The following is a 15,049-nucleotide window of genomic DNA, read 5'->3' as shown; positions in this document are numbered from 1 at the left end:
TCCTGTCGGGGGAGAGCTGCGCCTGGAAGCGACCTGGTTCCAAACCCATAGCAGTTCCCGGTAGAAGACAGGCAGCTCTCGCAGGCTGGCACGCGTGCCACCCACTTTCAGTGTCACCTCATTGCAGCAATCTCTCTCACCACTGACAGATTGCTTCTGTCATCTCAACTTCAACTGCCATCTACTCCATCAGCATGGGTACCATTTACATTCTCTCATCTTGGTCCTCAGAATCTGACCACGATCAGCCCCAACACCAACAGCAACAGGCACACCAGCAGCAACAACAACAACACCACCAACCTTCTCCTCGACCATCTGATGTTGCACAGTACAGAGGGCATCAGCACCCAATCACATTGCTGCCCGGGAGGCCAAGGATGGCCTCACCATGGCCAGATTTACTTCACTTGATGCTGTACACCCTGGCTGCCACATGATGCACCAGGTTGGCACCACCCCACACCAATACCATAAAGCATCCCTACAATGCCCAAGCCATTCCTTTCACATCACCATTGTGGGGGGGTACTGTTATGTCTCACCATTCACTGCCAATGATGTCGATCTGCCGAGGTGAGGAAAATCCCAGACATTGTACTCGATCCAACACCCAACACCTTTATTACTATCTATGCCCCTTCAGTGACATCCAATCCTCTTTCATTGCCATTCAGTAATCCCTCCCAACCTCTCTCCACTTCATTCCCCCCTTCATTACACTTTGGGACATCCTGTCCATGTCCAGCTCTCCCAGTTCATACTGTCACCCTTTTCCCTTTCCCCCTCAATTCAACCTGACACTCTTCTCCTCGAATCCAGTTCAAACTAGCATTCTTCTTTCATTCTACTATTCAAACTGGCACTCTTCTTCCTCCCATCCCACTTCAAGCTGGCACTCTTGTTCCTCCCACCCCACCTCAAGCTGGCACTCTTATCCTCCCACCCCACTTCAAGCTGGCACTCTTATCCTCCCACCCCACTTCAAGCTGGCACTCTTTTCAACTTTCTCAGTTCAAGCTGGCAATCATTTCCACAAGTTCTTGTGGGAATTCCCTCCCCTCTCTCCATTAATGATAGCACCCTTTCTTCTCACATCAGCCACGGTTCAGTGGTGGCACTACTGCCTCTGAGTCAGAAGGATCTGGGTTCATAGTCCCACTCCAGGAACTTGAGTGCAAAATCTAGGCTGACACCAGCGCAGTACTGAGTACTGAGGGAGGACTGCACTGTCGGAGGTGTCGTCTTTAGGGTGAGATGTTAAACTGAGGCCTCATCTGCCCTCTCAGGTGGACATAAAAGATCCTATGGCATTATTTCTAAGAGCAGGGGAATTATCCCCAGTGTCCTGGCCAATATTTATCCCTCAACCAACATCACTGACGTAATAAAACTCACTACGCACTTGGTTTGAGCATAAAGCAAGGCTTTAATCAACTAGTTTCTTCAATGCCACTCCTGCTGCTACATGAAATGATTCTTCCCACTATATATTTTAGACAGGAACTCCTATTTGCACGATAATCCCATCTATAGTAATCAAAGGCAGGATCATTGCCATTAATGGCATTGAGAAGAGATAATGGCAGATGCCTGATACCTCATGATGCCAGTCTGGATTCCTTAGCTTGGACACACTTCCTTCATTTGGCAGCATGGTAGCCCTATCACCGCTGATCCACTTCAGCTCCATTGAGCGTTCAGGACATGAGAAATCCTGACGTTGGGAGTCCCTGGCGCAGCCTCAGTCCAGACCCAACCCCTCCTACACCACTGGCTTTCTAAGGGTTGGAGACTCCAGCCCTAACAAGATCCACAAAATCCTAATGCAGTATATGAATAATATATTTTAATCTGGAAAATGAACATTGAATATATAACTGGGAATCTCTTTCTGAAGTTCAACAACACTATTTGTAGGAGATATAAAACATTGTTAGAACTTTACTGTGTATCAAAAACAGGAAGTTGCATACATAGAGACTAATAAATTATGAGTTTGGAAGAAAAAAAGCAAAATTATGTATCGGGTTATTTCCAAAATCTAACAGAAGTTGTACAGTGAGGATGATTGTGAAATGACCTGCTGACAAATCACTGCACTTCTGATGTAGCCACAAACTTTAATTCACATTGAACTTTGGTGTGACACGTAAACCTCTTTAAGATCATTCAGTGTCTTCTTAAAACCTACTTATTAAATGGTCGAATGTGTTAGTTGCTCTTGCAGGAAAACATTGGAGCCCATTTGAGTGCATCTGAAAGGATTGTTAACCATTCTGGTATCACTTCACAATAAAATACATGTTTTTAAAAGTTTTTAGAATGTAATTTCTAGGGAAGAGACTGAAAGAGGTTTCTGTGGGCGTGGCTTAGTTTTGACAGATTTTGTGAGCGTGTCTTCCCTTACGCATAGGCTGTACGCTGCGCTCCTGGCCTTCATGATGTAATACGCTGCGCACAACTCTGCAGTACCGAAGAGCAAGTCTCTGTTCTGGGCCTCACACAAGGTAAGTATGTATTCTTTTCGAAGGTCGGCGGCATACGCCGTAGCTACGGTGCCGACCACAACTTTTGAGCCATTACTGTGCTGGTATATGTTAGCTGTTGTTGGGAATAAAAGGAATGTTGGTTTAAAATAAAGAAGCCATGGTGTGGAGATGCCGGAGTTGGACTGGGGTGGACAAATGTAAAAAGTCACACAACACCAGGTTATAGTCCAACAGCTTTATTTGAAATCACAAGCTTTCGGAGCGCTGCTCCTTCTTCAGGTGAAGTGGAGAAATGCATAAAGACACAGCTTATATAGTCAGAGAATCATGTCAGATGTTTACAGGTAACCTTTCCAACTGCCATTAATCACACCTCGGCAGAGAGATAATCACAGCAGTCAAAGGTGTGAATGGTGTCCAAACAGGTCAGTCAGGGAAACATTACATCAAAGAACAATGAGGTGGGGTCACAAGGGGTCAAATATTGCAGATGCTGGGGTCTGTATGAAAAACAAAAAAACAGACAAAAAACTTTTTTTTTTTTTTTTTGGCTGGAAATCACAGCAGGTCCGGCCGCATCCGTGTAGAGAGAACAAGCCAATGTCGACTCGAGTCTGGATGACCCTGCATCAGGTGGGGTTACATGTAGCGTGACATGAACCCAAGATCTCTGTTGAGGCCGTCCTCATGGGTGCGGAACTTGGCTATCAGTTTCTGCTCGACGATTTTGCGTTGTCGTGTGTCTCGAAGGCTACCTTGGAGAATGCTTACCCGAAGATCGGAGGCTGAATGTCCTTGACTGCTGAAGTGTTCCCCGACTGGGAGGGAACACTCCTGCCTGGTGATTGTTGCGCGGTGTCCGTTCATCCGTTGTCGCAGTGTCTGCATGGTCTCGCCGATGTACCATGCTCCGGGGCATCCTTTCCTGCAACGTATGAGGTAGACAACGTTGGCCGAGTCACATGAGTATGTACCATGTACCTGGTGGGTGGTGTCCTCACGTGTGATGATGGTATCTGTGTTGATGATCTGGCATGTCTTGCAGAGGTTGCTGTGGCAGGGTTGTGTGGTGTCGTGGTCGCTGTTCTCCTGAAAGCTGGGTAATTTGCTGCGAACGATGGTCTGTTTGAGGTTAGGCGGCTGTTTGAAAGCGAGTAGTGGAGGCGTGGGGATGGCCTTAGCGAGGTGTTCGTCGTCATCGATGACATGTTGAAGGCTGCGAAGAACATGGCGTAGTTTCTCCGCTCCAGGGAAGTACTGGACGACGAAGGGTACTCTGTTGGTTGTGTCCCGTGTTTGTCTTCTGAGGCGGTCTATGCGATTTTTCGCTGTGGCCCGTCGGAACTGTCGATCGACGAGTCGAGCGTCATATCCCGTTCTTACAAGGGCGTCTTTCAGTGTCTGTAGGTGTCCATCACGTTCATCCTCGTCTGAGCAGATCCTGTGTATTCGCAGGGCTTGTCCATAGGGGATGGCTTCTTTAACGTGGTTAGGGTGGAAGCTGGAGAAGTGAAGCATCGTGAGGTTGTCCGTGGGCTTGCGGTAGAGTGAAGTGCTGAGGTGTCCGTCTTTGATGGAGATTCGTGAGTCCAGGAATGAGATTGATTCTGAGGAGTAGTCCATGGTGAGTTTGATGGTGGGATGGAACTTGTTGATGTTATCGTGTAGTCTTTTCAGTGATTCTTCGCCGTGGGTCCATAGGAAGAAAATGTCGTCGATGTATCTGGTGTATAGCGTTGGTTGGAGATCCTGTGCAGCGAAGAAGTCTTGCTCGAACTTGTGCATGAAGATGTTTGCGTATTGGGGTGCGAATTTGGTCCCCATGGCTGTTCCGTGTGTTTGGGTAAAGAACTGGTTGTCGAAGGTGAAGACATTGTGGTCAAGGATGAAGCGGATGAGTTGTAGGATGGCGTCTGGAGATTGGCTGTTGTTGGTGTTGAGTACTGAGGCTGTCGCAGCGATGCCGTCATCGTGGGGGATGCTGGTGTAGAGTGCCGAGATGTCCATCGTGGCGAGGAGTGTTCCTGGTTCAACTGGTCCGTGGGTGCTGAGCTTCTGTAAGAAGTCTGTAGTGTCGCGACAGAAGCTGGGGGTTCCCTGTACGATGGGTTTCAGGATGCCCTCGACATACCCAGAGAGGTTCTCACACAGGGTTCCGTTGCCTGATGCGATAGGACGTCCAGGTGTGTTGGCTTTGTGTATCTTTGGGAGGCAGTAGAAGTCTCCCACGCGGGGAGTACGTGGGATGAGAGCATGTAGGATGCTTTGAAGGTCTGGGTTGAAGGTTTTGATCAGTCTGTTGAGTTGGCGGGTGTGTTCTTTGGTCGGATCTGCGGGTAACTGTCTGTAGTGTTCCTGGTTGTCCAGTTGTCGGTATACTTCTTTGCAATAGTCCGTTCTGTTCTGTATGACGATGGCACCTCCTTTGTCTGCTGGTTTGATGACGATGTTGCGGTTGGTCTTGAGAGCGTGGATGGCGTTGCGTTGTGCTCGGGTGACATTCTGGACTGTCTTGTGAGTGCGGCTGATGAATCTGGCGTTGATGCATCTCCTGACAGCTTGAGCATACATGTCAAGCTTCGGGCAGCGACCCTCCGGAGGGGTCCAATTTGACTCTTTCTTCTTCGGTTGCTGCACTGCGGATCCCTCTGTTTGCTGTTCCGGATCATTGATTGTCTCATTGGGTTCGCTGCTGACATCTTGGGATTTGTGGAAGAATTCCCGGAGCCTCATTCTCCTGATGAATTCCTCTGTGTCTGCCGCGAGACCGATGGGGTCCATTTTGGTGGTGGGGCAGAAATTGAGCCCTCGGCTGAGAACTTCAATTTCGTCTGGTTGAAGGGTGTGGTCGGACAGGTTGACGATGGATTTCCCTGTGGTTTCAACCGTGGTACCGGGGGAGGCTTGGTTGCTGCTGCTGGTGATGCCAAGTTTCTCAAGCTTCCTGTTCTTGGATAGCCAAGTTCCGCACCCATGAGGACGGCCTCAACAGAGATCTTGGGTTCATGTCACGCTACATGTAACCCCACCTGATGCAGGGTCATCCAGACTCGAGTCGACATTGGCTTGTTCTCTCTACACGGATGCGGCCGGACCTGCTGTGATTTCCAGCCAAAAAAAAAAAAAAAAAAAAAGTTTTTTGTCTGTTTTTTTGTTTTTCATACAGACCCCAGCATCTGCAATATTTGACCCCTTGTGACCCCACCTCATTGTTCTTTGATGTAATGTTTCCCTGACTGACCTGTTTGGACACCATTCACACCTTTGACTGCTGTGATTATCTCTCTGCCGAGGTGTGATTAATGGCAGTTGGAAAGGTTACCTGTAAACATCTGACATGATTCTCTGACTATATAAGCTGTGTCTTTATGCATTTCTCCACTTCACCTGAAGAAGGAGCAGCGCTCCGAAAGCTTGTGATTTCAAATAAAGCTGTTGGACTATAACCTGGTGTTGTGTGACTTTTTACATAAAATAAAGAAGTGAGTGCAGAGTAAATGATGGAGAGAAATTATATAAATATTCAAATTAAATTAATTTAGTCAATTGAAAAATAAGATGAAATTAAAGATTGGATAGTTTTTATATAGCTGTAGAGATTTATGAAATGGGGAATGTGAGTTAAAATAAATTAATATGGAATATTAAAATGAATACATAAAACAAGAGGATTATGTTGCTGACAGGAAGTCAGAAGATGTATTGTTTTATAAGGAAGTAGAAATAATGTGGTGTTCGTGATGGTAAATGGGAGAATGTGTTGTTTGGGAAATGGTGTGGGAGTAGTTTAGAGAATTGGGGAAGTGTTTTCGGGTAGTGAGCAGTTTCATGGGAGTAGAAAGCAGTTGTGGAGAAAAGGATTTGGGGAATCCTATTTGAGGTGGAGTACTAGATCCTGAAGGGATAGGGGGGTGCTGTGAGTAGTGGGGGGGGGAGGGAGTACTGTAAGTAGGAACGTAGGAACAGGAGTAGGCCAATTAAGCCCCTCAAACCTGTCCTACCATTCTATTAGATTGTGGCTGATCTGTACCTCAACTCCATTTACCCTCCTTTGTTTTATATCCATTGATATCTTTACCCAACAAAAATCTATCAATCGCGGTCTTGTAAATTTCAAGTGACCCAGCATCCACAGTAGTGATTACTGGTGGGGGGGAGGGGGGGAAGAGAGAGGATTAACAAAGTGAGACCCTTTTGGATGGGGGAAATGAGAAATTGGAGAGGGAGTAGTCTGTATGTGGTGGAAAGTTAGTGGGTATTGATGTAATGATTAGTTGAGGGGGATTTCACTGGACTCCATTCACTGAGCCAGGCATTATTCAATTAATTAGAAACAAGGAAACAGATTCTGTTCAAATAAGAACGCCAGAATTTGGCGTGACACGTTCCTTATTAAAAGAGGGTAAGTTACAGTGCATTACAAATTTAACACAATGCATTATGTATGTTTGCTCTGCCTTCACAAAGAAATACTTTGTAGAGTTTTGCACAAACATAGAAACTTTTATATGATTTTACAACTTCCAAATGTATTAAACCTGATATTTATTTCATTCTTCCTGTATTGCACAAATGTGAATAGAAATATATCTTACTGTATTTTCTGTTAAGGAATTGGCTCTCCCAAAACACTCACTCTCCATAGATTTTGTAATTGTGGAGTATCTAGAAAGTCATACAAATGTAACTTCTTTGACAGGAGAAACAATCACTGAGTTTTAGAATTTATTGATAATGCAAATAATGTGTTAAGAAGCTCTAAAGGGAAAATACAAAGAGATTAGGAGAGAAGTCAAAAAAACAATTAGGAAGGCAAAGTGGAACAATGAAATTAAATAATCAAGGAACATAAAACAAAATAGTTAAATATTTTACAGGCACAACAATAAAAAAGGAAGGTTGGGATTGGAATAGGGCCATTAAGGGATGGACAGGATGATACCACAGGCAACAATAGAGGTGGCAGAAATATTAAATAATTACTTAGCCTCTGTATTTACCAGGGAGATAGAACAGGTGGACATGACATCGGATCATGAGATTAGTAATGAAATAACTGCATTTAAAATAAAAAGAGGAGATATATTAAATAAATTAATCAAACTCAAAGAGGAAAAAATCCCTGGTCCAGATGGATTACATATTTAATAATTAATTAGAAAAAGGTGTAGTGCCAGAGGACTGGTGGATAGCTAACAGAATACCTATATTTAAGAAGGGAGATAGAAAATGTCCAAGGAACTATAGACCAGTCAGCTGAACATTGGTGGTAGGAAAAATAATGCAATCCCTGCTAAAGGGGAAAATAGAAGAACATATAGAAGCCAAAAATATAATAATGAATAGTCAGTATGGATTTCAAAAGGGAAAGTCTTGCTTGACCAATCTCATTGAATTTTTTGAAGCGGTATCAGTGAGAATAGACAAGGGTAATGCAGTACATGTCACTTACCTAGATTTTCAAAAGGCCTTCGATAAGGTACCACATAATAGACTAATGAATAAGGTCAGAGAATGCGGAGTCAGGGGACAAGTAGCAGAATGGATAGCTAGCTAGCTTCAAGATAGAAAGCAGAAAGTAGGGGTAAAGGGTAGTTATTCACAGTGGCAGAAGGTGGGTAGTGGTGTTCCACAAGGATCAGTGCTGGGACCACTGTTATTCACAATTTATATTAATGATTTAGACTTTGGAATCAAAAACGTAATTTCTAAATTTGCGGATGACACCCAATTGGGGGGATAGTTAATACTGAGGAGAACTGCAACAAATTACAGAAAGACATTAATAAACTTGCAGAATGGGCATATAATTGGCAAATAAAATTCAACACAGATAAATATGAGGTATTACATTTTAGTAGGAAGAATAGGGAGGCCACTTATTACTTGGAGGGTGTGAGTCTGGGTGGGGTAGAGGAGCAAAGGGATCTCGGAGTATAAATGCACAAATCACTAAAAGTAGCGACACAGGTTAACAAGGCCATAAAAAAAGCAAACCAAGCACTAGGGTTTATTTCTAGAGGGAAAGAATTGAAAAGTAGTGAAGATATGATAAACATGTATCGAACCTTGGTTAGACCACACTTGGAGGTACAATTCTGGTCGCCATATTATAAAAAGGATATAGAGGCACTGGAGAGGGTGCAGAGAAGATTTACAAGGAGGATACCAGAAATGCAAGGGTATACCTATCAGGCAAGCATGAACAGGCTGGGTTTCTTTTCATTTAAAAAAAGAAGGCTGAGGGGTGACCTAATTGAGGTCTTTAAAATTATGAAAGGTTTTGAAAGAGTAGATAAATGGAGAATATTTCCACTTGTGGGGAAGAGCATAACTAGAGGTCATCAATATAAGATAGTCACCAAGAAATCCAATAGGGAATTCAGAAGAAACTTATTTACCCAGAGAGTGGTGAGAATGTGGAACTCGCTATCACAGGGAGTAGTTGAGGCAAATAGTATAGATGCATTTAAGAGGAGGCTAGATAAACATATGAGGGAGAAGGGAATAGAGGGTTATGCTGACAGAGTTAGATGAGGAAAGACGGGAGGAAGCTCCAGTGGTGCATAAACGCCGGCATGGACTGGTTGGGCCGAATAATCCTATGTAATTTGTTGGCATCTATTGACTCACCAGCACATTATTTGATAGATTTGCTGGATTCTCTTCAGTCAGTCACATGTAGTTTAAATAATTTGGTGGATTCAATTGACTCACCAATCGATTTGCTGGATTGCATTCAGTCCACAACACAGGGAAGGGACTTCAAAAAGGTAATCCAACCAAGTGGATAGGATTGTGGATAGGCATGGCCAAAAGTCCGAGAATTGTGTCATCAAAAAAGAATAAACCGGGTGGTGGGAAACAGATACACATATTATTTAATGAATTCATTGGAGGCAGTTGCAAAAGGGTAAGCTGCGGGGAGGGGAGCAGGTAGACCATGGTCCAAGGTGCCGAGAATCGAATCGCAGCAAACACCTAAATTAAACAGGCGAATTAGTTATGCCTAGCCCCATGTCAGAAGTGAGCAGCCCAAAATTCAGGTGGAGGGAAGGGGTAAATGTGAAAAACAAAAAATGACAGGCAAAGCTGCGATGTGACCAGGTTGACATAACAGGGCCAACTAGTGTCATGAAGCCTTCAATTACAGCATGACAACCAAATGCTGGCATATGGTTGTGAGAATCTCTTCGTGAGATCTTTGATTCTAAATGATTTAACACTGACCCGTATTGGTGGCACTGGTTAAAACTTTATTCAGCACAAGCAAGGATCAACACAATTACTGTATCTTACGCAGCAGTTTACAAGATTTAAAGAATTTTAAAGACCTCAATTAGGTCACCCCTCAAGCCATTTATGCCTTGAGTGAAAATCATGGTCAGAGTTATCTGCACCCATCTCTAGCCGTGCCTCCTGGCCCATTTAACCTCTGAGTGTCCCCTAGAATTACTTGAATCCTCCTCTGTTAACTTCTACACTTAACCCCTGCTGGTGTCCCTTTCTTATACCATTTATTTAAATTCAAGCCTATGGAACTTCCCTCGACTCTATCGCTCAACTTCCCTTTCTCCCGATAGGTCCTCTCTCTTTTCCCCTCATCTCATACCGTCCCTCCCCTTCTGTTACTTTACACTGAAAAGCACCTATTTCAAGAGATGTTATTGTGATAAATGGCCCCTTCTTATCTGTCGAGTGAACCTCCCATATCAGTCTGGTTCCTATGGTTGCATAGATTCTAGCCCCAGCTGTGTCTTGTTTTTCCCCAAGTTGTTAAACTCCGGTCTTTTCAAGGTCTGTGATCTTATTTTTTTACTGTGTCTTGTTCAGCTATAGCCTACTCGGATAAAAATGTCAAGTTGATCAGTGTTTTCCTCATCAATCTTTTTGCTAAGCTGTTTATGATTGGTTACATTGCTTTGTGAGCGAATTCTAATTACATATACTTTGCTTTGTGAGCTAATTCTAATTATTACATATATGCATGTGTGTGTTTTAGTGTTAACAAACAAATTAGTACCTGCATGAATATATATGTATAATAAAGAAAGTAACTGTTAATAGACAAATTAATAAGTAAATTGACTATAATCTTACACGGTTTACCCATTATAAAATGTTGACACAAAAGCAAAATACTGTGGATGCTGAAAATCTGAACTAAAAACAGAAAATGCTGAAAATACTCAGCATTGAAGGGTCATCGACCTGAAATGTTAACTCTGTTTCTCTCTCTACAAATGCTGCCTGACCTGCTGAGTATTTCCAGCATTTTCTGTTTTTATATAAAATGTTGACATGTTGACATTAAAAAGTGTGACTGAAAAATCATGTCACAGTTAATATGGACAGGAAATGTGTGTTGTATGCAAGACTTGTAATATTTTACTCGTAGCTCTCCTGTGTTAGTGTACATAAAGGAGTAGAAATTAATCTTGGGCAGTATCCCATTGCCTGCTGATTATACGCCTCACTTGTTATTTAGTTCCAATGGAACACCAGAGAAGTTACCAGGGTGTGTAGACTCAGAACTTGTTATTTGAATGTATCTCTAGAATTATGCATAAGGGGGCTGTGGTTCAGCTCAGAAGCTGTGGAAAAGCTTTGCACCTTCCGAAAGGGAATTCTACAAACGTGCTCAAGAAGCAGGACAGTGTTTGCTATGGCACTGAAAGACAATACTATGTTTGATTTCTTGGCCCCTGGATCCTTCTAAATGGCAACAGGTGACTTCTCCCAGGTCTATTTGCTACCCTTTCCTGTATAAGGTAAGTAATTAATGCCCTGTTTGCCAAGAAGTCCAGTTTATTACATTTTATGCAGGATCAATGGGTGAGTGAGCCATTCATTTTTATTGGATCACAGGTTTTCCACATGTGCTTGAAGCTACAGATTGCACTCGTAGCCATAAAAACCTCTATTATCAACACACACCATTATGTGAACCAAAAGATACTTCATTCCCTTAATGTCCAATTAGTTTGTGACCACAGGCATATGTTTCTGTATGTCAATTCCCAGTATACAGACAGCTGCAATGATTCATCCATCCTTCGGCAGTTCACCCTCCCTGCACTCTTTCAGAATCAAGAACTTTTCTTCTTGTAGACAAGGGCTGTCCAATGCTACTGTGGTTTCTAACAATATTAAAAAGGACCACTAGAGAAACAATGCAACAAGTGTTATATCTGCCCTTGAATTAAAATTGAGGAGGCCCTTGGCACACTGAAGGGAAGATTCAGGCACCTAGATTTTTTTAAATTAATTCTTGGGATGTGGACATCACTGGCAAGGCCAGTATTTATTGCCCATCCCTTGTTGCCCTGAACTAAGTGGTTTGAATCAACCATGTTGGTTGGGTAGTGGAGTCAAATATAAGCCAGACCGGGAAAGGATGGCAGGATAGGGCAGCAGCTTGCTCCAATATGTTCCCAATGATACCTCATGAACTTGGGAGGCCTATTGTGTCCTCTACAGCTTTATTCTTCAAACGGCCTGGAAATTATGGTTCCTGAGGAGGAGATTGAGTCAGAATCTGAATTACACCCCGCTCCACCCCCCCCCCACCCGAGAGAGAGAGAGAGGGAAAGAAACTCAGTCATGAGGAAGACACAGCAGGATCACAGGCATTTTCTGTGAAAGAGCTGTGACACAGAGGGCTGCCAACTCTGGTTGGGCATAAGCCTGTTGGGGAGGGTTATCAACCCTAGTCAGACAAACTCAGCAGAGAGACTTTTGTTAATGTCTGATCTTATTATAGCTATACCACATTGAACAACATTTCTGACAACAATCATTTAAGGTTTCTGGAACTTCATAACTTTGAAATCATTTAGTGCACTCCCCTTGTGACTTTACACTTTTTCCTCATTCCTATTCTAACACTTCTTCCAAGTGCAACCTGAGGGCCTGGGTGTGAGATGTGAACAGCTGTTTTATGTGACTATGAGCCACTTGGAATGCAGGTGGCCCTTGTCTCAGGGCTGCTGAGTCCAGGGATGGTCCCATGACAGACTGCTTCTCAGAACTGGGAATCTACACAACCATGGCTTTGTGACTTTCTTCTACCCGGGAAGGCATCTAAGGGGATGATTCTTGAGCAGAGGATTCTTGGCACTGCTGTTCAGAGGAAAGGCAGAATCCTCTGAGCCATCTCCTGGTCTCCCACTAGGCATGAGATCAGGATGTTGGTTTCCACTGATCTGTGAAAAACAGACCTTATGGAATTACTAATATCTCTTAATCCCTAGAAGCATATACCGAATATCCTGCAAATGCTCCAATATGGTGTTCTGGAGATCTCAGTATCCAGTAGATATTGCTCTCTCCATTCTGTCCATTCCATCACCCCAGGCCTCAATACCACAAGTCAACGCCAGCATTTAGAGGTGCTGACTTACTTATAGGCCTCTGTTTTGTGAGACATAAGAAATTTCTGCAGCTGCCACTCATTCCAGGCTGCTCTGCATTATTAAGGAGGTTTATCTGATGTTGCAGCAAAATACAGCATTGAACACCATTGCCAATCCTGCCATCTGCTGCACATGGTCAGCAAGACTTTGCACTGTCTTCATATGAGTTTGATGTTCTGCTAGCATCCTTCTTTTCATGGTATGACCCCTGATATTATTATCCAAATGCTCTTCAGCCATGGACTGATATTCCCTTAGCCTCCACTCAGGAACATTCTCCCACTACTTCATCTAGCTTCTTGTGCGTCATGCAACACCTAATGTCCATTCCTCATCTAAACTATCTATATCCCCGAGAAGCTCGATCTGGGCTAGTGAGACTTTGAGAGGGTGGGAGAAAATTTCTGTTGGCTGCCCCTTCTGTTCAGGGTCAATCATTGGGTCATTTTCTTTCTCCTTCTATCCTGCATACAACTCATGTGGAGAGAAGAGAACAAGAGAAATGCACCGAGTTTCAGAAATGAAAATATTTTCTTGATTTTTGAATATCAACACTTGTTCTGCATAACCCAGCTGTGGGTGCAGAAACTCCCACATCTTATGTCTGTATCACTTCAGTTGAGTGGGGTCCCAAATCTCAATTGCCGCCTCCTCCTGCTGAGTTGACTGAAAAAGTCTGTCATTTCTTCTCCTGTTGTCCTCGCAAATTACGTGCAATATTTTTCTGCACGAGAACAGAACAGATGTTACTTTCAATCACAGACTGGTTTATTTGACAACTATTGAAAAACTTGTATCACTTCCCTTATGTAGTTCCCACAGACAAAATGATTCAACAAAGAGCAAAGATGCTTCCCAGGATTCTTCTGTGATATGTTGTAATTGTTCCAATTCCTTCACATACACCTTTCCCCAGCAAAACCTTTACTCTCTCCTTTCCCAGTCAATCCCCATGGTATGGCCCTCATCTTCTCTCTCTCACGTCTCAAACTTTTATCCTAAGGTTCAGATTCCTTCATGGCCTCACGCCTCTCTATCTCTGTAACCTCCTCCAGACCTACAACCCTCTGAGAACTTTGCACTCCTCTAACTCTAGCCTCCTACCAGCCCTACTCCCTTCGCCCCACTACTGGCAGATGTACCTTCAGCCATCTAGGCCCTAAGCTCTGGAATTCCCTCTGTAAACCTCTCCGCCTCTTCAGCTCCCTCTCCTCCTTTAAGAGTTCCCTTAAAACCACCTCTTAAACTTTTGGTCACCCCTCCTAATATCTCCTTCATAGGCTCATGTGCATTCTTGTCTAATTGCACCTCTTTGAAGCATCTTAGAATGTTTTTCTATGTTAAAAGTATAAATGCAAGTTATTGTTATGGATGGGATACAATAACTGAGATTATTGCAGACCAGCACAGTGCAGTCCAGTATTTTTAATTAGGTCTGTATTTTTTTATACAGATGATACATGTTGATGGTTCAGATTCTTGACCCTAGTAGTACTGCTGAATTCAAAAGCACTTTGATCAATCATTGAACCTTGATCTTTAACATAAAATTGCCTGCAGCACTGAAAACGACTTCCTTTATTGTGTTTCTATTTTTGTAAATTTGGGCACCTTCTGATAGCTGGTTAAATCCCTGGAACTGGTTTATTTGACAGTATTAATGCAATAGTTAGGATGAAATATTTCAGTTTCACCAATATACCATCTCTTTATCATTTTGTTTAATATGAGCACATACCCTGTGAGAAGGTTTGAAGCCTGCCTAAGTTGTGCAATAAATCGATATTGATTCATGCTTGGAGATTTAAAACAAAAGTAAATCTAAGAGCAATAAAAGCAAAAGGATCCATTTTTAAATCAATATTCACAATTTTATGCGCTAAATTTAATGCACTGCAGTTATATGGCAGGCTGAGGACGGAGAGATCAGAGTGGGAGTGAAGTGTACATTGGGGAGACCAAACGCAGATTGGGTGACCGCTTTGCAGAACACCTCCATTCAGTCCGTAAGTGTGACCCCGAGCTTCCGGTCGCCTGTCACTTTAATTCTCTACTCCACTGCCACTCTGATCTCTCTGACCTTGGCCCCCATATTACTTTTTTCTTTTTTCTTTTTTTCTCTCACATGGCAGTTATTGATGA

This window comes from Somniosus microcephalus, chromosome 7 (genome assembly GCF_052327205.1).
Source record: "Somniosus microcephalus isolate GS21.2 chromosome 7, FLI_Smic_1.0, whole genome shotgun sequence".
Classification (NCBI taxonomy): domain Eukaryota; kingdom Metazoa; phylum Chordata; class Chondrichthyes; order Squaliformes; family Somniosidae; genus Somniosus; species Somniosus microcephalus.
Note: the sequence above shows the minus strand (reverse complement) of the source record.